The sequence below is a fragment of the Ixodes scapularis genome, unplaced genomic scaffold (genome assembly GCF_016920785.2).
Source record: "Ixodes scapularis isolate PalLabHiFi unplaced genomic scaffold, ASM1692078v2 PGA_scaffold5__190_contigs__length_132052651, whole genome shotgun sequence".
Lineage (NCBI taxonomy): Eukaryota > Metazoa > Arthropoda > Arachnida > Ixodida > Ixodidae > Ixodes > Ixodes scapularis.
Window position 1 is genome coordinate 116,796,541 of NW_024609880.1, and position 25,866 is coordinate 116,822,406.

The 25,866-nt window shown below is 43.4% G+C and overlaps 1 pseudogene; it reads left to right on the forward strand.

Moving 5' to 3' along the window:
* The first annotated feature begins 5,692 nt into the window (after positions 1-5,692).
* The window catches only part of LOC120843094, a 150,771-nt pseudogene continuing 130,597 nt past the window's right edge, over positions 5,693-25,866 (forward strand).

The following is a 25,866-nucleotide window of genomic DNA, read 5'->3' on the forward strand; positions in this document are numbered from 1 at the left end:
ACGGAAGGATATGTTGCAGGCCCTTCTTTGGGGTGAGTGTTCCGAAAACTATTGTCATCGACAGTTTAAAGGGGAACTAACGGCTTTTTAAAATACTCGCGTTCTAGGGTCATAATAAATTCTACAAGTTCTAGGAATCATAAACAATCATAAACAACCCGAAATCGCATTCATGCACACGGAAATTTGCATATTAAAAGCCTTTACAAACAACATGAAGTTAATGCGACGGCTTAAGAAAGTAAATCACTCAACCAAAAAGTTATTCATTTTACTCATCCCGTTATTTGACTGTTCTAGTCTTCTCTCATATTCTGTGATGTTTATTATGCTCAAAGCGGACCACGTCTCATGCTCATCGCAAAGAGTGTCTCGTCCCCAGTATCGCATTTTTGCGAAGAAAATTCTCTCAACATTGTATTTGGGCAGTATTTGATATACTTAAGTTTTAGCATTTAAATGAATTACCTGATATGTAATTAAATATAATATACTCAAATTAATTCATAAATACAACCCGGTTACTTTTGGGTCAACCCTCGTAGGTGTGTAAGCTGCACGTCTCTTTCTAGGTCTCTGGAACATTATTAATTAGTGGTCCACGTCAAACTATTTTTTTCCTTCAAAACAGAGGTGGCTGTGGTATCCACTCCACCCCATTTCATCAGAAATTTGCAAATGGCGAAGGCTACAGACCCAAAGAACAAATCAAATCTTCAGAGCAAGCCAGGTGACAACTTTTTCTGAGAGTAGCAACTTCCCGTGTAGAGTTGTCAGATGTTGTGTTCCATCGTTTTCATTGGCTCACGATGGTCGTGGCATTCGCCCTTTGTCGGGTCACACTTATACAAAGTGTAGATATCGTAGCTCAGTCGTTGTTTACGGCGAAAACACAGAATGCAATTCTACGTAGGGTCTGTCGAAAACTATCATCTTGATGACTGGAAAGATAGCTTGCAGAAGCGTTCTTAAAGCTGGCTGTCAGCATTCAGTCGGCAACAGACGTAGCAATAGCCACCGTATAAAAACACGCCCTTAGATGATGCAGCGATGTATACGTTACTGACTAAACGGTGTTTAAAAAAAGTGCTGAGTTTGCGAAAATTAAATTATAGTATATCGGATACCACAGCCACCTATGTTTTGAAGAAGAAAAAAGGATTTGACCTGGACCAGAGTTCCAGAGACCTAGAAAGAGACGTTCTGTTTTCATACGTACGAGGATTGACGCAAAAGTAATCGGGATGTAATTATCAATTACTTGAGTATATTATATTTAATTACATGTCAGGTAATGTATTTAATGCTAAAACGTAAGTATATCAAATGCTGCCCGAATACGACCTTGAGCAATGTTTTTCCCAGTCAATGTGATAGTGGGGAGACTGGGGACACTCTTTGCGACACGCCTGAAACCTGCTCCGCTTTGCGCATAATTAACATAACAGGAAAAAATAAAGTTCGTCCTCCTTTTCTATGTATCTTCTTCATGTTTATAACGTTCTGCTATGTTGCATGGCGCCTATAAATACCCATCCGTATGGAATTCCCCTGTCATTGGGGCGCATTCTATTACTGGTTTTGATTAGAAGAATTTAGGGTTTTCCTCTCTCCGGTCCACCGTTTTCTTTGGGCCAAGATATTAAACCAAAACCTTTTCCACTGTACCGTCAATATACTCTGTTGGTTCTGTAGGCCTCCTTGTGGTTCTTGGTGATGTTCGGGTTTTCTTGGTCGTCGCTTTTGGAGGCCTCCTTGTGGTTCTTGGTGATGTTCGGGTTTTCTTGGTCGTCGCTTTTGGAGGCCTCCTTGTGGTTCTTGGTGATGTTCGGGTTATCTTGGTAGTCGGTTCTACAGGCCACTCTGTTGTGCTTGGTGATCCTTCTGTTTCCCAAGTCGTCGCCTCTGATGTAGTCACCACTGGTTTTCTCGTTTCTGTTGTTTTAAAAGGATATGTCGAGTGTATTCCTGTTTTTGTGGCGTATTTTAAAGTCAACAGCATATTTCAAGATTTTGGCCCACATACATAGCATTGCGGGGAGGACATGTTGCAGACCCTTGTTCGGAGTGGGTATCCCTACAACTATTGTCATCGACACCTTAAAGCGGCACTAAGGGCTTTCTAAGGTCCTCGCGTTCTATGGTCATAACCCGATCTACAGGCTCTAGGAATCATAAACAACCCGAAATCGCATTCATGCGCAGCCAAATGTCGTTAATGCGACGGCTTAACAAATTAAGTCACTCAACCAAAAAGGGAATAATTTTCCTCATCCCATAAACTGATTGTTGTAGTCTTCTTTTTTTTCTGGGATGTTTATTATCCTCAAAGTGGGCCAGGTTTCATGCTCATCGCAAAGAGTGTCCCCAGTATCGCATTTGATTGCGAAGAAAATTTGCTCAACATCGTATTTGAGCAGCATTGAAATACTAAATTTCCAGTATTGAAATATATTCCCCAATATGTAATTAAAGATAGACAATGTATTTTAAATATGTGCTTGAAATACTTGTATTTTAAATAAGTCCTATCTTGGGTAGCACTAACCACACAAATAATTTGTTTTGCCAAATTTCCCAAACGAAGGTGCAATTTGAAATATTTAACTTTTCTAGCCTATCTTTTAGAGAGGTTATTGACTTGATCGTGATGCGTTTTGAACGTTGAGATGCCATACGCCTCGCAAGTAGGCTCATTTTCGTCTCCTGCGCATGAGAAAGGAAATAGTGGTGACGTCAGAACGCCGAGCCCTGATTGGCTGATCGCGACCCCCTATCTCAGCGTCGTCTGCTCCTTTGCAACGTCGTCTGCTCGCAACGTCGTCTGCGCCTGTCTTACCTTTCCTGCAACTTTCGGAGCGTACTCGACTTCGCCTTTAAAGGGCAGACGAAATAACTCGAGCGGTACGTTGTTTTTCTCTAAAACTAGCAGACGCGCATCAAGGAGGGAAGTCAAAGGACTCACTGGCGAGGTGTCCCGGGGCGCCGAGGTTTGTTTGCTTAAACCGAGAGTGAGCGTGTTAGTGTCCGCAAGTTCCCTCCCAAATACGTTTTTCATCCTTTCGTGTGCGGCGAGACTCCTCACTTTTTAATGGCGTCGGCAGGTTGGCGCAGTTAACGCCGTCTGCTTTACGTCTGCTAGTCAAAGCGATGGCTGCTTTACCTTTCCTGCGTCTGTCGGAGATTCACCGCTTTTTCACCGGCGAGAGTCACCGTTGCCTCGGGAAGCAAGGAGATAACAAGAGGAAGAAATTGACCTCTTAATCTAAAATTGAGGTCAGCGATCAAAGTATAATACGGGAAGGGTTCACAAGGGTCGCGCGGGCATATTCCATTCAGCACGCCAGCCGGTCGTGGGCAGACCGTCGCCGAGTCGCGGAGCGCCTGCTAGGCCTAACTGCCCAACTCGTTTGGTCGCGTTCGGTGGAATCGAGGCCGTTGGAGCTTTTCCTGGGTGTTTGTGAATCCAGCGTTCTTGTTCGTCGTGGTCTGTTTCAAGGACTTCTTAATTTTTTCTTGCTGCTTGAAGTCGGGACGCGTCAGAAGCGCAGGGAGAAAAATAAACGTCCGTGGGTCGTCGCGACCGCGACGCTGTCGGCCATGCTGATTTGATCGTAAGAAGTGCGTAAGACAGCTTCGGAGCTGCCGTAGGATTTCGTCGTAACCTGCGCAAAACTTACGAAAATTTCGTTTCCTGAATACGAATTTGTTCTCAAGTTTTGTCTTACGCACATTTTTGGCGTACGATCGTTTCGTGAATCTGGCCTCTGCACTTCGGAAAGTCGCAGGAAAGGTAAGACAGACGCAGACGACGTTTGCGAGCAGATGACGTTGCAAAGGAGCAGACGACGCTCAGATAGGGGGTCGCGATCAGCCAATCAGGGCTCGGCGTTCTGACGTCATCACTACCCCCTGCGCAAGAAGCAGACGAACTTGCCCTCCGCATTCTCTGTCCTGCCTATACGTCCGTGTGTTTAGCTTTTCTACCAAGGTAGCGCTGCTAAATGGGGCTTATGATCTCGAAACTAGAACTGCGTCTTCGCGTAAAAAATTGCATCCAGGTACCTTTTCGGTGTCTAGATTTTATACAAACATAAAGCATTATGGGAAAACCGCAAAATGTCGTGTTACACTGTAAAAGAAACAGAACAAACAAACATACAAAGAAACAAACAACAACAACAGAATCATTGCTTTGCACAATCTCCCGTGGCCAACATGCCAACCTCTGAACGTAACAACGTTGGCGTTCAAATTTGGATAAGATGTGGTGCTTCCTTTTAGGCTTTAAAAATTTCTTTAAAAAAGTACATGAAAGCTATAATAATCCCGTTTGTGCAGTTGACTTGTACCGAAAGAGGAACATAATATGGGAGTATAATCGCCAGGATTAGTCGAATAATGAACTAAAATGTGTTTATTAACTTTTCTCTAGTGAAGATAAACATATGGTTCTAATCAGAAACTTCCTCAGCGTAACTGAAAACCACGGAATATGTTCATATTAAAAAGACAAAAAAGCGTACGTGTGAAGTGATGTTACCACCCGTGCAGCGGGAGCAAGGCTACCGGTGTGGTAAGGCGCCCGCGCGATTTTTCCGTCTCTTATCATCCCTGTTTTCTCACCACCAGCCTTGTGCCTGTGTCACGATTGGTAACTCTGGCAAACTAGTGCAGTTCTTAAGCGTTCAAACCCTCTCTAAAAGTAGATGATTTAGGGGCTTTCGATTATGCTCAGCTAATTTTAATTTGAACTATGTTTACTTTCACTACTTAAAAGTTAGCAAATCTAAATTAAATCATTGATCTATCGCGACGATTAACCCCCTATATTACGTCCCCCGGGCCCTATAACTTACCTGCACAGACCGAATAATTGTACCTTTCACAACTTTTTTTTTTAATTTCTAAGGTTTGCAAAATGCTTTGTTTATAGTGTGTCCAAAATAGATTCTAACTCTCTAAGACGAGCCAAACAAATCGGCGCCGGCGCATACAAAGCTCGAACTTTCACTAAATGTGCATTTATGTGCGGAATTTCACCTGGTGAAATTCCAGGACGTTGCGAAGGCCCTTTATGTGAAAAATAAAACCACCAACTTTGCCACGGTCAACGGCGGACCTGTTCGCAGATGACCGAGTTAGCAGTGGTTTTAACTTGGACCACCATCTTCCGATTGGCACAGCGAGCGGACGACAGAGTGCGCCGGCTGTTTACTGTGCCTGTAGATAGATTGTGCAACAAGTTACAATCACAGCTAGCTTGGTCGTCTGCGAACACGAACGCCTTGACTCGGGCAAGTTTGTTGTTCTAATTTTTCACAAGAAGAAAGCTACGCCTTTAAACTTTACCAGGTCAAATTCACCTCATCAGTACACCCTCAATGAGACTTCAAGCTTTCTATTTGCAGGCGCCGATTTGTCCAGTTTTGTTTAGAGCGCTGTGATGTATTGTGGACACCCTATAAATGCCTTCTAGACACAGTTTTTTTTTTCAGGTATTGGGAAAGACAGGTCGGAACTCGTCTAGTTGATTTAGTAAGTAAGGATCGGATGGACCAACTGATATGCACACGAGGTCGCAAATGCATTATTTCACGTTGTTTGTAAAATACATCGAGTTAACAATACGTTTGATTTCCAATGCTGTTCTTCAGCCGTGACCAGGCTGAAAAACCCGTAACATGTGACAATGACGAGTGTATTGATGATGACGACAAAGTTGGTGGAAATGGCACTCTCACTGCTATTCTGATCTTAATTGTTCAATACCTACATCTAAAAAAATTATGAATTGGTAGATTTCTACTTTATATTTGTTCGAATACTGGGTAATTCACGTTTCTTGGTCAATTTCGCCTTGTTTATGTAACATTTCAGGTGCTGAAAAGGGATCAATAATTAAAATTTATATTGATATTTTGTTAGAGACATAAATTGTTCAACAAAATATACTTTAGTAACCATGTTAAACTTTGAGCCCACACATGCCTCCCAAATATATCGCTCACCATCTCCCATGCCGTTCTGTAAAACCAAGGAAACAAATAGCGCTTCATAAACTCAAGACCGTCTAAAATGTTGCATATCACTATTTTGCTTAGTGACGGTAAATCTATTTCATCAATAAACGGGCTTGGCCTCGGCTCTATTCGAATGCGATTTTATATAATCGATGCTTTGCTTGGAGCATCAGTAAAACATACAACAAATGTTTTGTTCCAGATCAACTGGAAAAGGCTAACATTATAGTAGCAAATTCCATGTAAAACAAAACTGGGCCAATTAATTTTGCGTTCGAAAGTGCCGACACCGTTCTAGAGCCCTTTGTCAATGTGCACTTTTGACAATTGCTCATGAGGGTTATGAGGAAGCTTAACGACTTTTGTACCATGCCAATTTTTTATCTAGCAACTGAACGTACGAAGGCATGATAATAATAATAATAATAGTCTTTAATTTATGTGTCCACAAACAGCACAGGGCCTTTTGTGTGGTACACAGCAAATTATGACAAGATAAAAAGTATAAGCATAAAGAAGACATAGCTATCCCAAAAATAACTCACAAAACAAACAGAACATATAGCGACATCTGACAAGCAAGATAAGGTAAAAGAAGAAGAGGCACTGAAAATACATATACAGCAACCTCAAAAAGAGAGAGACACGTTCAATGTATTCGTTCAATATATACCTTCAGGCATGAGAGGCACGTTTAATATTATTACAATTTAATTGTGTTTTTTTTTTTGCAATTCGGACCTGTTGGTGTCATTTGTGGTACAAAACTGTAAAATAAGTCAAACAAGACTTGTTGTCTGGCTAGTTCATCCATAATGCTCCGGGAACTTGTAAACAAAAACAAATATGCATAAAAATAAGGGGACACGAACAAGCACTTGACCGTGTCCCGATACCTTCGTGCCACTCTCTGCGTACGCTGATAAGTTTCCTGAGCGTTAAATAAGTAATTGTGCTTCTCTAGTACGCCATTTCAAAATACAGCGGTGTAAGATTTAAGATTAGCACAAACATGACGCGATTTTGTTAGGCTATGTGAGCACAGAGAAGCCAGCAACTTACAAGTAAGCACTCATGTGTGTCCTCCCGTGAGTTCCTTCTAATACAGAACTACCAAGAGAATGGAAAAAAAAAGTGAATGGGGAAGAGTTATTAAGTACAATCAGATAGCGTTGGTGTTAGGACGATAAGTTGGGCTAATTGGTTGTACTTTATTGAAGTAAAACTCCTTAAGACAGCGACAGAAGAAATTATATGCTAACAGGACACGACTGTGGTGCCTGGAACGCGTTTCCAGTTGGTGTGTTTACTTCGTCTATAAGAGTGGTTCCTCGATTTCCGTCTGGTGGCGTCATACGGGCGTCATGCTGTTGCCAATCCCGAGCCTGGCGGCGTCCCAACAGCGGTGGTGGATGTGGCAGACGCCTGTCCTTCTGCAGGTCGCACTCCAGGTTGACAGCTCACGGAAGCTTCGGGAGCCAGGAGTTGGGACGCCGTGACGACAGCGACACTCGCGTTCGCTCGTGCTTTTCGCCAGCATTTCTCGGACCAACCGACAGGATCGTAACATCCGACGGCCTGACACTTTTGTGGCGTCATTTGTTCCCACTTCGTTACCACTTTTGATGTATGGGCGGAATAGGATGCTAAACACACCAGTCGGAGAAGTGCTCCAGGAATCATAGCGTGATCTGTCACAAGGCTCAGTGACGCAGTGCAGACCGCGTTTTTAGGAATAAACATCTGTTCAGTCACGTTATTTACCAAGCTCCTTTTTTTGGATTACGAAGGTTGGTTTCCCTAAGCGCGTTGCGGGAAAGAGGTTTATGCTCCAAATATTCTTATAGTAGCGATGTTTTGACCATAACGAACAAGACAAAAAAAAGTATGAGTTTTCTTTTTTTTTGCATAACACGAGACAGTGAATCACGGAGAACAATTGTGGAATCTCAGTGAATGACGCAGCCAAGAATACAAGTAGACAGAAAAAAAAAAAAAAAAAACGATCTGCAGGGCTACAACGAGCATGACGTTTCACTTGTCCATTGTCTCTGCGCACATCATTGTTTTTTGTTCTAATGATATCCTGATCTTTGTCAATCGTTTAGATCGCTATTATTGTTTGCCATGATTGACTGTCTGTCTGCTATCCAGGAAAGGCAATGTAGATGCATTTTTAGACTGTATTGTATGCCGCGTATTGTTTCCATTGTCCTTGCTGGGATGAGGCGGTAAGCACACAGGTGAGCTATTTAGAATACTCTTATTTACAGTATTTTCCCCAAGCTTTATATAGGCGATGCATCAGATGTGTTTCGCAGTCACAATATTTATTTGAAGATCTTATAATCACCGACTCACCGACAGCTTAAAAACGCGGGTCCCATGGATCTTATTATGCGGAGAGCAAGTTTTCTGTGTATTGCAAAGGTGTTGCGATGATGTCAAAACGCCGAGCTCCTATTGGCTGATTGAGAAAAATAGGGGGCAGGCCTCAAGGCATCTAGCCAATGAGGTCTACCCACTGTCCTTCCAATCGGAGCCAATCAGAGCGCGGCGGCGTTCTGACGTCACTGCAACTACTGCGCAAGAAGCAGACGACCTGCTGTCCGCATAGCAATGTCGGACTACTTTAGTGACCTGAGCGAAGTTAACGAGGCTCGTTGCACCGCAAAACATCGTGTCAAAATGTGGCATGCGGCGATCCATTCCGCGTGAACGTCGCGGAACCGGACGCTAGAGCCTGATTCACACGATGAGATTCTGCCCGCTATTTTCATTAAAACTTTGGTCTGAGCTAGTTGGCCCATGAGAGGTATAAGGTTTAAAAGCGCAAACAGACTGGGAAAATAGAAAATAACTTGAAACGAAAGGGACAAGGCGCTACTTTGATTTGAGAGTAGCGCGCTGTTCCTGATGTTTGTGTTATTTTCTAAAGTCCTTGTCTGTTTTCGCTTTTAAACCTTATACCGCTACTTTCAGTCGCGAGTCGTCGTTCGGGCTGCAAGAGCGTGGTAGGTCGCTGCGGTGCTCGACGTCGAGACTAGGTTCCAGGCGGGTTTTACAATTCTGGCTGAGCAACCGCACTTTCAGTAAACCATTTTCATCAGCCAGTTTCGGTAAGCCGGCGCTGCCGCGATGCATCGAGCGAAATTTAGTCTTTCTGTACGCGCCACGACCTAGCTGGAGCTCCGCACGCGCTCGAGCACTGCCGCCTGCCTCCCGTGAACTAAGGCTATGGCGGCTTCACGTTGGCGCCGAACGCTTGGTGCTATCGGTGTATTGCGATGTCTAAAAAAACAAAAAACAAAAAAAAACCACCATTGTTGCACATATAAGGAACATTTCTTTTGTGACCAACATACCCTTTTACAGAAAAAGCCCGAAGCAATGTTTATTGTTAATGCACGCCTCCGCGAAGTTCCCGTCAAATAGGAAGACAAGCAAGCTCCCCCATAGCACCTCTTGTGATGTTCATGAAATATTTTCTGACCAGTTCTCCAGGTGATTAGCTGAACTGCTAGGTAGCGAGAGATTTGTTGGAGATTTTTTCACACTTTTGTAAGACGACTAATCCCAGCTTATCTGTCTTATAGCACAACAGGGTGACCTCGCCAGGTCCCATGCTTCGTTTTTCTTTTTTTTAAAGAAATTTATAGCCTCAGAAAGTTTTACTTCAACGGGCTCGAAAACCCCTTCCGAAACAGAAGTGACGAATGTCTTTTAGCGGCCAAGGGAATGCCTGTGTTTGTAAAGATTAAGAGGGTCCTTTCACTGCGATTTTCTCGTGAGTTGATGCAACATGCCTGCGGAATTGAAAGAGGCTAGCAAACTATTTGCTTCAAAAATTCGTTTACTTAATAATATTTTTTTCTTTCTTGGGGGCACAAAAATTACACTAAGAGTTTTTCCAAATTTATTTTGAAAGAATGATAAATAAATTAATAATATTTTGATTTAAAAGAAAGCCCACATTGTTGGGCACAACCGTAATGAGTTTCATTCCCCCAGTAAGATTACACATGTCTGAAATGTTCCTTAACTAGAGTGAAAAAAATGACCTTTTTATAACCTCTACATGATTCAGTGTTTCGGAGCGAGACCTGCTATGCAGCAAGTGTAAAGTTTTGATTTGTTTATTTTAAAAGAAGCTAAGAAACCGGCAAGAAATATTAAAGCCCAATGTAATCCTGCCATCTTCTTTAAAGGAATACCCCGGCGTTTTCTTCATAGTCCCCGATTTGCCTCAAAATTGAAGAAACGCACCTAAGAACATTCATATTAAAAATTGCGCAAAAGAGACGGGACAAAAAGACGAAGAAGCACACAGGACAAACGCTTGTCCTGTGTGCTTCTTCGTCTTTTTGTCCCGTCTGTTTTGTGCTATATTTAATATGAATGTCCACTACCAACTTGCCCAGCCAACCAAGCTTTTACAGCACCTAAGAACATCGCTGAAATAGTCACCCACCCCGTTTTTTTAAAGGAAGTCTATACTGGCAACGATGAAAAAGTGACGTGAGGGGAAGGCAAGGATTCACTCTTTAAATCGTAGACTTTGTTGCCAACTGATTAAAAGCAGTTTAAGGTTGTCAAATGAATGCTTTGGGAGCTTGCTCCAGCACCGGCCCAGCGGCACTAAACAAATGCTCGGCATAGTCTGTACTTAGACAGCCCGCTCGACCTGCAAGCCTGCCCCCTCCTGACATCACGGCACTGAAAAGCGCGGGTGTATTTGAATGTTCCTTTTGACATCATGTTCACTTGCCGATTTCCCAATAGCAATTCTTAATTTCTCGATACTTAATTGCTTACCTAAACGGGTGAAGGCCGATGATTCCGAATATATAGTTAGTTGGGGTAGCTCAAAAGATCGCCTGAGTGCCCCTTAAAGCTCTCAGTGGCGCGCTTTCCGTACCTTGTTTCCGCCTCTCACGGCGCGCGAGACTTCGCGAGACTGCCCCGGCATAGCCAGTTGCAACACGGCGCCTACACCAACGAATATTTCACGCCTTCGCTGCACGATTGTCAACGACCTTGAGCTTTTGCGCAAGGTTCTGGCGGGTGTCCTGGAGCCCTTGATCGAGTGGCAAGATGTCACCGTGAATTTCCACTTCGCGACAGAAAAAGGTAATTACGGGCCATGCGGCACAGGAGTCGCTAGATTTGTTGCCGTTAATTCGATGGCGACAGCGGAACAGGTTGGGAGTCACATTTCGTCGATTCCACACCTTACACACATGTCTGTGTACAAAACATGCTCAAACCGCTGAACCTGAAGTGCTCGTAGACTTTAAACTAACCTCCATTGCCAGCAATATAAATTACCCCATTTTCTTCTTGGACGATTGAAGGACCTTGAATTTCGTTTGCCAGATGGCGAAGTTAGCATCTGCGTTCATACGACCCTCAGCAGTATGACGCAATCCTTAACCCACCGTTGGCATGGTCAGATTAGTTTTCGTAAACTGTTCGAGTATTGTATATGCATGAAGGTTGACACTCAGAAATAATACTCGGCTATGAAGTCTGTGTTCGCGGACAACATGATGGTATAAAAATATTATCCTTACCAAAAACCATCCGATATTCCTTTCCTGTAGGAACGTGAAAATATGTTAGTATGATCAAACTGCTATTTTTCTTAATTTGTAGTGTTTATGGTGGGGAAACAGCTTGAACACTAAGCGATTACAAAAAGAGATAGAAGTCACACCCACCATCAGTGACAATGTGCAACAGCTCAACTCAAACGGGTATTTTTGGCGGTTTCAAAAAAAGATACCCGATGAGTTTTTATTTCAAAAGACTTCCTGGCTCCTTCAGTTCGACTAAAGAACGTTTATTAACACCTGACGCATCACTGAATATAAATGTTCACTTATTGGATATCCTGTTCCTATGCACCACGGGTCTCAGACCCGCGGCCCCCAGTCATCAAGTGGGTGCTTATCCCCGTTCCCCTGTGTCAAGCGCCACAGGCCTCATAAATAATCGTTTAATGACGTCGGTTCCTTTACGTTCGAAACACTCTGCTTCGATAACACTTGATCACCTATTAGAGCGCAGCTCTTAGGGACCCGTTCCCGGCTTGAGCGGCGTCGGCGTCGCCGTTGGCGTCGGCGTCGGCGTAACCATGGTCACCCCAAGGTCACGCGACCCCCCAAGGTCATGTGGCCCCCAAGGTCACCCCAAGGTCACGTGACACCCAAAGTCACGTGACCCCCCCCCCCGAGGTCACGTGACCACCCCCAGGGTAACGTGACCCCCCCGCCGAGGTCACGTGACCCCCGCCGAGGTCACGTGACCTCCCCGATGACGTCATCGTCACTGATGACGTCACCGGCATCCGCATCGTCATCGTCATCATCACTGATGACATCATCAGTGACGTCACTGATGACCTCACCAGCATCCGCATCGTCATCGTCATCATCACTGATGACGTCATCAGTTACGTCACTGATGACGTCACCGGCATCCGCATCGTCATCGTCATCATCACGAGTTACGTCATCAGTGACGTCACTGATGACGTCACCGACATCCGCATCGTCATCGTCATCATCGCTGATGACGTCATCGGACTCCGCATCGTCATCGTCACTGATGACGTCATCAGTGACGTCACTGATGACCTCACCGGCATCCGCATCGTCATCATCACTGATGACGTCACCAGCATCTGCATCGTCATCATCATGGATTACGTCATCAGTGACGTCACTGATGACGTCACTGATGACGTCATGAGTGACGATAACGATGCGGACTCCGATGACGTCATCAGCGATGGCGACGTCATCGGAGTCCGCATCGTCATCGTCACTGATGACCTCACCGGCATCCGCATCGTCATCGTCATCATCACTGATGACGTCATCAGTGACGTCACTGATGACGTCACCGGCATCCGCATCGTCATTGTCATCATCACGAATGACGTCTTCAGTAACGTCACTGATGACATCATCGGCATCGTCACGTGACCCCCAAGGTCACGTGACCCCCCCTATGTCACTTCACCCCCCAGTACCCTTCCCTCCTCCTCCTCAAGAGCTGCGCTCTAATTCGGTGTTACAGGGAGTTGTAAACGGCTTTCACTTTTTTTGTGTATTCCCTGATATTTCGTACTGAGTATTGTTTCCTTTCAATGTATATGATTCTCAGCTCTTTCTAGTGTTATTCAACTGCACGACAATCCACTACAATGCTACCAGCGCAAGCTCTCCAGGGTCCCTAGACTCACCAGACAAAAAGTTAGAGCCGAAAGTTCGCGGAGCGCACCGATTTGGACGTTTGCGTAAAAAGCGCCAAGCCATCTTCGTAATGGGCCAATCGGTGCACTCCGTCAACTTAGGCCCCAACTTTGTGTTCTGACGAGCTTAGACGCCCCAGGACGCACCTCGACTGCACGAACGCACGCTCAGCAGGAACAACTTTCAAACATAAAACTGTGAACTTTGCTTTGTAGCTGTCAAGAAAAATCATTAAAGCCGAAAAAAAAAGTTTTATAATGCTGTTCTAAAAATTTTCAGGGGAACGAGAAGTTTTGAATACAGTTTTTTTTTTTGCTTTTTGGAGACATACGATGCATTTAAATACTTCCCGAGGGAACTGAGTGACAGTGGCAGCGACTGTGTGCTTGCTCTCTCGTTTTATTGAGAAAAAAAAAATGCAAGAACGTTGGCGGTGCGGTGTCATTTCAGATCTCGTTATCACGTCAGGGAAGGGCCCAAAAGTAATCAGAGAATGACATCAAAAGTTAAAGATGTCACCGCTTTAAAACGGCAAGTTTGCGTAAAGCAGAGAGCACGAGTTTCCTTCTCCAGAAAATACCAAACGTTCCGCTGTTGAGAGACTCGGCTACTTTGCACAATGAAAACGGGCAGTTTTTTTTTTTATTTTGCTCTTAAAACAGATATTTCTTTTCTTTCTTTTTATTCCCCCCCCCCCCCCTCTCCCTGTTTTGTGTTTATTCTCGGACCTCGTCAGAGATGGGATATCTGGCCCCCAAACCCGAATGAGTTTGAGACCTTTTCTACAGACCAAATCAACTCAATAACGTCACGCCAGAGCGGTGGCGCTGCTGTCGGTACTGCGCATGCGCAGATGCTTCCCTCCTCCCGAATTTGGTTTCTGCGCAGGCGCAGTGCCCACACCTGGTGCGGGCAACGCGGGCTTCTATGTAAACACTGGTGTATACACGGTCTCACTTTAAGTCTTAACTCCGACAGCAGCGTACACGCCACGATCGGTCGGAGCCGATCAAGTGCCGCCAAAAGTGCGTCGTCACGGCGCTCGTTGCCTTTGTAGGTTTGCTATTTCCAGCAATACCATGCAATCACTCACAGTGATTGGTCCTGCGCGTGATTGGCTTAACAGGCGACAGCAAACCCACGAAAACGAGGATCACCGTGACGGTGCTCGTTTGGCGCTGATTGGTCGACTCCATTGTATCGTAGCGTCGGCTGCGGCAATTGGCTGCGGCCGGTGTTAAAAGTGAAAAGAAGTATAGTTCTCCATTTAACTTGTACAAGTGTCACACTCGTAGTTTTTTTAATTTTTAAATCGTTTTTTTTTCTATTACATTGTTCTTTGCAGTAGATAAAATTACCACCCGAGTTTTCATGTCCGTATACGTTAGAAATATAACGACTTCAAAGTTAAGAATCACATTTAATGGAGATATTATATATCTGGTTCATCAACAACTTAAAAGTAGTACCATTAGGGTGACACTCACGGTAAATTCGAGTTGGCTTTTTGTTAGCTGGTTGCAGCTGAGGTCACCGAGTGCCGACTGTAATTAGTAAACCGTTATGATTAGGACACAGTTCGAGTGCGTGTGGCAAGGACAAATAAATATTACACTGCGCAGGCGAAGATTTCACGAAAGCAATACTATACCACAATGTTTCCGTTTTTGCCAGACTTAGACCGGCGAAAACATGTTTGTAGAGAACTGGACCATTTTATCATCAATATTTCCCGTTGTTACGTCTAACCAGTGAGTTATATATATTTTTTGCAGTTGTAATTTTCTCCAAGATATTAACATAATTTAATTCAGGAACTTCTTACGGTAAAGTGTAGCTTTTTTAACGGAAATAATTATAAGAAAACACGAAAAGGTTTTGTGACCTAGGCAAGCCGTATCAGAGGTTTAACATCTCGCAGAAATGTCTCGATGGATTTATTGAATCACACAGGCTGCAAAATCCAACTTGAACATTCGGTATATCTCGTAGCTGACTAATATCTTGTAGCTGCGAGGTTGCGATATATGAGTAATGTGTTTCTAAACGTCAGAGAGCGGGCTGTGCTTTTCACGCTATAGGTGTTGCAGTAGAACTCGTTAAATCCTTTACAACAGGTTAGCAACGAGGCTACCTATAAATCATTACACATAAATAGCTTGCTTAAGGTGTTTTCGGTATAGATCAATGAACGCTGCAAAGTAACCCCTAGCAAGCGTATCAAAATAATAAAAAAAACTGAAAAAAGCAACAAAATGGAAGCTTCCCTCTAATCGCTTAGCCGGCAAATCAACACTATTGTAGCCCTACGAAAAAAAAAAAAATCGAGACGTTCAAATTAAATACAACCGCTAATGGAGTGTTATTGATGCACAATTGCTCTTCATTATAGCTTAGAGACCTTTCGGCAGATGGCGCAAGCTAGTTTTTGAATGGCGAAAAGCGCACATCTTTATCATCCTCTGGTTTTGTTCGTGTTTACCCAGTTCTCGTTGCTGTTGTAAGATCTCTCGGGTAAGACAAAATAAAGCTATGTACAACCTTCCACTTCAGTTCCCAGCGTTTATATTTCATGTAGTACATTACCGCTGACAAACGCCTGCTTATTCACTGTTGACTGACAAATTATGGGGGCACGACACCTAAACGGAAGCCATGACGCTTATTCGCATGTTCACTTAGGTCGGTTACCTCAAATATGCCAAATGCTTTCACAGCAATGACCTTTGTTCATTTTTGCTGTCGTGCCCACAATGCGCACTTTTGATGGAAAGTGTTTTGCCATTACTGTTTACAGTGCTCGTACATTTTTTTTTGTATCTCGGCTTCTCTTAGTAATCTCGGGGGATGTCGAAATGAATCCAGGTCCCGAAACCGATAGGGGTAACACAGTTAGTATTCTTGCTGCTGTTCAAATAATCGAGGCTGCGCAGACAGACGTGCTGGCGAATTTTGTATATCTAGAAAGGAGACAACATGATAGCGACATATCAGTTCAACGGCTCTTTTCTAGGACAAGTGCCGTTGAAGCGAAGTTGACTGAGCTGAGATGAACACTGTATCGGAGACCACGCTTGCGCCTTCCCAATGCGTGTCCATTGAGTGGGCTAATATTCAAAAACAGTGGGAAGACAATGAAAATTGACTTCGAATGTCAATTTTGTTGTTTTTTGGCTGTCCTGATAACCCGGCCAAAACATGGCAGCAGTCAAATCAAATCAAAGGTTTATTTAAAAAAAACAAAAAAAAAACAGGAGGAATCGCCAAACAAAAAGTTGTTAATAAGCTGCTTGACGGGGTCTCGGATCCCTTTACATTTTCAGCAGCTTTCATATTCAAAATCACATGTTTACATAACAAAGTCATAACAAAAAGATGCATTTAAATATCTCACTTCCTGAATCTACAAACTGTACAAGCGGATGTCTGTTTTTATTGAACGCGTACATGTGTGGGCTGTTTGTGACATACTTGCTTAATAAGGATGGTACATTATGACGTAGTGACTGAAAGTTAGGTATATGCGAGATTGAGAAAACAGATATGTTTCAGTATGACGTATGTTAACATTGTTTCGGTTTTTTTTAAGTCCTGAAAGAATGTACGAAAAATCTACAAATACCTCAGATAAGACACAAAGCGTTTAAGGTAAACTGTACTCGCACATGTTCCCACAGGATAGAAAATATTAAAAATTTTGTAAACCAAGGTTACGCGTAGTCTACGCGAAACATCCGCAATAGAGCGCAATATATTTTTCAGTACTAATATTATATCTTGAAGATATATTATTACTGTCTTTGTTGTTGTAGCCCACACAAGATGACAATACCTTAAACGAGACCGAAATGGAGCACGGTAAATTTCTAGCTTAATGTTGTGGGGCAAAACACTACGACAACGAGTGGCAATTATGACAATTTGAGAAATTTTACCAATTGGATACTTGGAATGAGATTCCCATATCCAGTGCCCCGAAAAAAATACACTTAAAATTTTATGTTCATTTACTAGTCCAATTGTCGAACTGCCAAGTTGGATTTAAGATTTAGTACGATTGGTTTATTTGTAGCCCTGAATAAAATAGCCTTGGAGTTTGTTGGGTTTACGTTGAGCTGATTTACCGCAGACAACATAGAAAACTCTCTTAGAACAGAGTTTGCTTTGCATATCACTGTATTAGCATCGTCACCATAGTGAAACAGGTTTGTATCGTCTGCATAAATAATAATCTGTGCTATATCAATGTTCACAATAACATTGATGTAGGCATTAAGCAGAAGAGGTCTTAATATACTTCATTGTGGAACGCGTGCTGTATATTTCACAAAGAAGAGAATGACCATCAATAGCAAGACACTGTTTCTTATGTTGTAAATACTATTTCAGTAAAAGAACTGGCACACCATGGACGCCTTAGCGACTTAATTTCGCGCGCAAAATTTTGTGATTTAAGACATGAAATGCTTTGCTAGAATCGATTAACACACCTAATGTAATAAGCCTCTTTTGTATGTTCCGCATTATAATTTAATTTAAAAAAAAAAACGCAGCTGCAGTTTTTGATTTGTCTTTTCGAAAATTAAACTGGTTGTCTGTTGACACACAATGATTTACACAATAATGATCGAGACGGGCAAAAATAATTTTCTGGAGTCCTTAGAGAAAACACACCACGGATATAGACCTAAAGTTTTTTTACCATGTTTTTATCACCACATTTGTATATGACTGAAACTTTAGCAAACTTCACATTTGCGGGAAATATCCCAGATAATGATATATATATATATATATATATATATATATAAGAAGAAGAAACGAACCCTTAGTAAAAACAGCAACAACGGACGATTTAATTTTCGACGTTTCGGACGGAGTCCTGCCTTCGTCAGGAAGAACTTTTACAAATGAATGCGGGTGGTATTTATACAATGCTGCGGTCGAGTCCAAATTTTGGCGGGGTGACGGTTGGAGCCTTCATAAAAGAGAAGCGTAGGGCAGTTCTTACCCGGGGGAGGAAGCTTGACGGTCGGGGCCCCGACCGTCCAGCTTGTTCACACGGATAAGAACTGCCCTACGCTTCTCTTTTACGAAAGCTACAACCGTCTCCCCGCCAGAATTCGGACTCAACCGTAGCATTGTATAAATACCACCCGCGTTCATCTGTTGAAGTTCTTCCTGACGAAGGCCGGACTCCGGCCGAAACGTCGGAAATTAAATCGTCCGTTGTTGCTGTTTTCCTCCACTAAGGGTTTCTTTTCTTCTTCTATACCGACGCCTTCGGCCCCCCGCTACCATGCGCGTTGTATATATATATATATATATATATATATATATATATATATATATATATATATATGTATTCATTTATTTAAGCGCTAGGCATGGCACAATACTGTCCTTTACAAATTTCGCTGGTTTTATTTCTAGCTTGTCAATATCACTAATGTTACTGCTTGCGAGCCCTGAACTATGTTGAAGACTTCCTTGTCAATGGGGTCAGGAAAAAAGTATAATCGACGTGTCTGACATAACGAATGGCACTGTCGTCATAAGCAGTAGTCTGTGTATTTGTAAAGTGGGCGTTAAAAATTCGGCTAGGCACGCTTTCGACATAGTTCTACCTTCTAGGGATAGTTCTCTTATACAGGAAGATACCTTAGTGCGATTAAGAGCTTCATCTATAACTTTCCAAAAAACCTCATGGCGCTGTCTTGTGGCATGATAGACTTTTTGCGGATAGTACGACAACTTTGCTTTCCTTAGCTCGGACGTTAATTCGTTTCTAATTTTTTTTAAGCGTTATAGCTTTTCTTGATTTCTTTACGAACACCCTATCTAAGCGGTTTTTCTTTAGCAACATTTTTATGTGCAGAGGGGTTACCCACTGCTTCCTCAGTTTTCTGTTTACAGCTACTGCTTTGAATGGAAAAAGTTACTCATAACGTGCTTTGAAAATATGCAAGACTTCAAAGTTCGTTGGACATGTCCTAGTCAGTAACGTCTCTGACTCGCAACCGAAGGGTCGTGGTTTTAAATCTCGCCTACAATTACAAAGTTTTTTTCGTGAAAGAGGTGTTGAACCAGGTATCGATGTATGAGTGGGGTTTTGGAGTTCGTAGCATCACATTCAACGCTTCTGTGGCCTTATTTTGCGAACACCCACATTTCGAACGGATGGTTGAATTTTTTGAAAAGAAGGGCGCGACCAAAACGAGGAATGTGACGTCACGATTCTCTTCGAGCAGTTAAGAATGAGGCGAAGCGGCCTTGCTTCTCTCCTCGTCGCTTCGGTTCACTTACTTAAGTGGACGAAGCGAAGAGGAGAGGGAGCAAGAATCGTGACGTCACATGTCTCGTCGGCCTTGTTGGCCGTGTTTATTCGCGCACTTAGTTTTCCAAAAATACGGCCATCCATTAGAGATATCGCTGTATGAGTGGTGTTTTTGTGTTTTGCAACGTCTCGCCTATCGCTCCCAGACTTGTTTTTTGCACTCCTAATTTCGGTTCAGTATCCCGATAAGGAATGTGTTTTACGTTTTAAAGATAAATCATGTGAGCTATGCGGTGACCTTTTACTTCGCATTACATGTCATATTTTTAATCACTTTCATTCGACGCGTGACATCACATTTAACGTGAGTGTTATGAGTTGTTTGAATTTACAGCGCGAGCTCATGACCATATCGACCAGTCAGTATTTCCGCGTCACGCCACCGACGCCAGCTTTTCTGCGACACGAGCTCCTTAACGCTTCAGCGTTAACATTGCAAATATAGCCAGTTGTGTGTCGTGTCTAGTCAAAGCAGCAGATACTTGTGAGAACAGACCCTGCATTTGATGTAGCAGACCGAATTTTCGCAGGGACTCACATCAGGTGCACGGGGAAAATGCGCACACACACACGCACACACATACACACACAAACACACACACGCGCGTACACACACACACACACACATTTAAATGTTTTATCAAAGCACAGGCTGAAAGTCAGAGTTAGTGTTTTAGTCAAGTTTTATGTAGGTTGAAGATGAGTCCTAACGAAAAACACTAACACACACAAAAGCACTCAAAAACAAACCAACTAAAACCTCCCCGATGTATTGGATTGTAGACATGGATGTCTTTTGCTCAGTCAGGCGAATTCACTCTGGGTGTGCTTACATGAGAAATCAAACTCATAGAATCAAAAGAAAGTAGGTTTCACACAATAAATACACCCATCAGTTTGTGTGTCTACTAAGGAAAATGTAAGAAAAAAACTTTAAGTGCCTCGGTACGAAACAAAGTAATAAGAGCTAAAAAGCAGCAGAGTTTCCAGCCTATACACGTCGGAGAACAGGCTTCTCAGAGATTTTTTTTAACTTCTTGTTTGATGTAAGGTCAAGCAAAGAATCGGGCACTTCAATAAAGATTTTTGGGAGATAAAATGAACGAATACCTTCACCGTAATGAGCACTACCACGTGGAGGTTGGAAACGCGGAGCGAATCTCAGATCACGAAGTGGACTTGGTGGCACCTTGAAGTCACTGCCCCGTCCATATTGATAAACTATCTATGTGACCCACCGAGGTTTTTTTAAATGTTTTGAACTAACCCTTGAAAAATTTTTGAGGGGTTTGAGTTGTTCGTCAAAATTTTCTAAACGGTCTGACGTACCGTTTAGAAATATCTAAAGAGTGTAAGATACCCGTCATAGTTTTTTTAGATGCCTCCGGGGTGAGTTTCAGTTCTTTCCGTGAAACCACAGCAGCCATCGAAATTGTTCTAACGGGTGCGTGGTAGAGATCACGTGACCCTACAGGATATATGCGTCGGGGAAGTCGCTTGGCCATTTTGTATCGGGTGGCCGCAACGTCTCTGTGTGTTCTGTGTATGTGCTTCACGGGCTGGAGTAAGTATGCCTAGGACACCTCCCCGCGTACCCTCTCGCCTTCGCTCGCGAGGGAGAGAGGTTGCGGGGGAAAATGGGAGGGGTAAATTTTGCTCTTTGATTGAAGAAAACCTGTTTTTTGTCAGTCGAAATACAGCCATCCTCCGAAGCTGGACGCCCTTTTCGCTCCGTCAACAAGCACTAACTAGATGCGGGACAACGAGCGGACTCTCAGCATTGGCTTCTCGTTCTATCCGTGATAGCTATATCTTCTAGAGAAGCTGGCTGTGCGAATCAAGAAAAAGGCATTTCAGTGCCCTGTTCCTTGCACCTTTTCGTCCGTTCGGTTTCAAAAATATCCAACGATCGAGAAAGACGCCGCAGACGCCGTCGCGACGGCATCAGGGACGACAGCGTAACTGTGCTCAGGATTTCCCAAAGGCGGCGGATGTTGGTTACGCGTTCGTGGTTTTTGCTAAACGTGCTACTGACAGTGTGTATGTGTATGTATGGTGCACCTGCTTGATTTTATACGTGGAACTACCGCACATTCCAGGAATTCACTCAGCGGCATTGTGAGTACCTCGAAAGATATTTTTTGCGACAAAGAACTCGGTTGTACCTACTTGATCTGATAGCTTTTGTGTACAGCTGCTTGCGCCTGGGTTTGAATAAACATTGGTTCTTATCGTCTTTTGAGTTACAACATGGATGTAAAACTAAATGTCTGAAACGAATGTTCAATAGGGTTTCAAATTGCATTTTTGGTTCATGGTTCACAGTCATTTCGGCGCCTAAGGGGTTGAAGGCTCTAAAAGGCTGATAGGATGTGAGAGGCCGAAGGGTCTGAAGGGCTGAGGGGGTTTGAAGAGCTGAAGGCATTTAAACGATTGAAGGGGTTTAAGGGGCTGAAGGGGTTTGATGGGTTGAGGCGTTTAAAGCGCTGGAAGGTTCCCATAACACATCAGGACTGAAGTGTTATTTTCAATGAGTAAAAGTGTCGCCAGATAACAATTTGGAGAAACAGTGAGTTAAACAAGCTAACTCGAGCGAGGCAAACAAGTTGTCACTGGATAGAAAGTCTTTGTTATTTTTGACAATTTTCAATATTTCAACTTTTTAATGCCAGAACTGTGGACAGTTAAAACATAGTGATGCGGTGCTTGAGTTTACTGTAGGCTAACGGGGCGCAATGTTCTTTCTAAGTGACAGTGGTAGAAATCCTTTTATATTCTACAGGAAACAAGAAGCAGTTCTCAGTCGTTGGCATTGATAAGACAAGTGAGTATTCCACGAAAGGACACAGTCAAATTAAGGCCTATGCATTTACTAACATTCGACATACCATTATTACACGGGCTACTGGAGTTATTTAGAAGCAGTGGAAAATTCAAACTTGCATTTTTAAGGGATAGTGAAAGCATATCAGCTTTGTTTTGGAAGCATTAACACAAAGTTATTTGAAAAGAGTGTGATTTCAGATAAGATCGAACAGGGGGTGGCTGGTCGACCTTTTTAATTTGCTCCATAATTTTATATGTTATTTCCCGATGTCCAAAATAAACGAAATCAGAATTATTTTCACCAAGAAAAAAAATTGTCGCACGAAAAATCGTACATCACGTAGAGGTGGAATGTAGCTTTAGCTTGCATAGCCGGAGGGTGCAACTTTGGTGATTAAGAACTAAAATTATACTTCTTAGGTCAATTTCATATTGTTTTAACACAACCTATATGTACTTAGCAATACGAAAAAGAATATTATTATTCTTTAGTATGTTTTAAAAAATAAATAAAAAACATCAATTTTGGCTCCTTGACCGTTTTTCCCCCAACTTTGCAGGCCTGTATCCTAGGAAATAATTTAGTCAGAAACGTCATATTTTAAGTAAATACACTACTTATAAATGGAAGTACATTCACTAAAATTCACATTTATTTAAGCGCGGGTCGGGGAGATTTTAGCAAGCAAACACGAGACAAGCACCAAGATAAAAATATTTTAAGGGCGATTTAAAAAAAATCCCGTTCTTGATTTGTTTTAAACTCTGACCAGTCATTCTACTCTATATGGGGGTTAATATCAATTGAAAACATCTTGCATTATATTGATGGTGTAATAGATACAGCACCTCTACCGAGCCCCTTCCGCGAAGCTCGGCACGGTGTACCCCTGTGGTGCGAGGCAGTTATTGCGACTTCTTACTTTGAGAGAAAAGTATATTTTTATTCGTTCGAGTATAGCAAGTCACATCTTTTGCACGTTCTAATAAATTGAGCATTAAATATAATAAATTACATATCATATACAACACACTTCTGGCTTCATAGGTTTGAAAATTGACAGAATTTGACGCAAACATTTTCTGACGGTGTGCACTTTTCCAAGGGTTTTTTCCAATGAGTTTTTTCCAAGGGGACCCGACAGACCGTGCCACTTCCAAGTCACAGGTCGAAGCTTCTGATGTTTTGCATAGCCACACACGCCACGACTGAATACCAGGAAAGGCGCGCATTGCCACCCACTCTTCATTTTTGCGTTCACGGAATTCAACAACCTTGTATTCGTCCAAAATTGTGAAATTCACTCCTTTTAGTTTTTGGGAAAAACTGTTCACCATGCATTTTGCAGACTGTATGGCCTTTCCTGGGAGCTGTCTCAAGGTGTGAAGCGTTGCTTGGTGTTTGACGAGTCCTCCAACTCCGCCCCACGCGTTTTTCCCGTGCCCAGTGGCAATTGGGCCTCGGGAAAAATTTTTTTTTTTTTGAATTCATGAAGTTGGAAGCGATTCTTGAAGTGACTGGCGGCACCATCACTTAATTAAGTCAAATAAGAGTACACAGCGAGGTTGTCATCGACCCACTCTCTCACTTTTTGTACAGCCAGACAGGCATGAGCGGAGTCATGATGCAAGTCGTCACTGATGACGGCAAAAGTGTATGTCGACTTTCTAGTCGTCAATACACACGTAAACATTGAGACCTGATTTTTTTTTCCAGTGGTACGCTTGAATCTCGTCAAGAAGGATAACAGTTCAGTTTTCAGCAAAGTCGATGTGGAAGACAATGCTAGAACGCTGCGCGCACTGCTTTTCTTCGTAGATGGCTTTGCCTTGCGTCTGTCTGATATGGTTGTGAATGATCAACCTTGAGACAGACACACGAAGCTCTTCCAGAAAAGTGACCGGATCTAAAGTCTTTTTCACGAGCTCGCCTGACTCCCATGCTGCCGAGACTATCTCTTCATCCTCGGAAATGTTGTTTTTCGAGTGTAAGACACTGGCCTTTAGGACAATGGTCACATTCGCCTAAAAGGCACTGGCGCGATAGGGGGTTGCAAATGAACGCCGAGTTCAATTCCGCTGCGTCAAGTTGTAAGCCAGCGGCCGTTTGTAGAGAGGCGACACAGAGGTTATAGTTTGCGCAGTACACACAAACGCACGCTTCTTGCTGGGGATTGCATTTAACCCATCGGGGTCGCAGGGAGTAAAATTTCGTCAATCCGATGCCGGAGTCGGGATGGTCACTTTTATATACACGAAACGCTTCTCTCATTGACCGTGTCATAAAACGTTTCGGCTTGAACGTCTTCTGGCCTTCGAGCACAACGGAAATGACGTCCTTCTGATTGGGACTCCTGCCCAGAACACTCTAGCTCGTCTTTCATGTAGTACTCAGCCGCTGCAGATATGTTTTCAGGGCTCACCTTACCTCTTGTATAGGGATCGGGCACATACCACACGCCGCGGTTCCCTGAGCTTCCGAGACCTATTAATGATGCAGATCGATGACTCTGGGATAAATTTCTGGACTTCATTTCTTGTCAAGATTGATGGCAGGAGGGTCAGCACTTGACAGCGTTCCCGTGGAGAGGCTGTGGTCGCAAAAGGTGTATCCACACGACGGACCGGGCCGCGGACCGATTGATCACGTGATGCGCGGCCCGCGGGCCGCCCGGCTGCAATGAGCATCCACACGGCGGACCAAAAGAGCAGACGACAGAATGAACGGGCCGGTCAAACCCTCGACCTCACAGCTCCGCCAAACACATGCAGCGAGCTGCTTTGAGGCTATTTGTAAGGAGCCAAGATGGAGGTTGAACGAAAGAGACTTTTGGCCGCGGTGGCCGTGGCGTTGACTACTGAGGGCGAGGAGGACTTAAGTGAACCGAAAAGGGCATGCATATATTGTCCCGCAGAGCGGGAAATTGCTCCACGAGCGTGATGAAGCAAAAAGTTGCATCGTCGCACCATGTTGCCATCGTCGCACAACAAAAGGTTCGTCTTCAACAGTTGGCGCCAAAAAAACACGACTTTGGATTTGGATTCCAATCCAAACAACAAAAGTCCGCTTGTTGCCAGACTTAGCACTTCAATTATACTAAAAACGCCTCGGTTCGCCGCCAAGGTCCGGGCGAGAAAAGTCGCTTGGCATTTCTCAGAAGCGCGGGCCGCGGACCGCCGGCGGACCTCAAAAAGCGGTGACGTAAGATCACGTGATGCGCGGCCCGCGGACCAAAACAGCAATTTGGTCCGTCGTGTGGATACACCTAAAGGCGCGGCAAATGTTGTCCGCCCACTCGGTGCATGTGGAGCGCTTTTGCTCCGACGACCCCGATGCCACGTTATATATATATATATATATATATATATATATATATATATATATATATATATATATATTAAATTTCTGTCCCGCCACAGG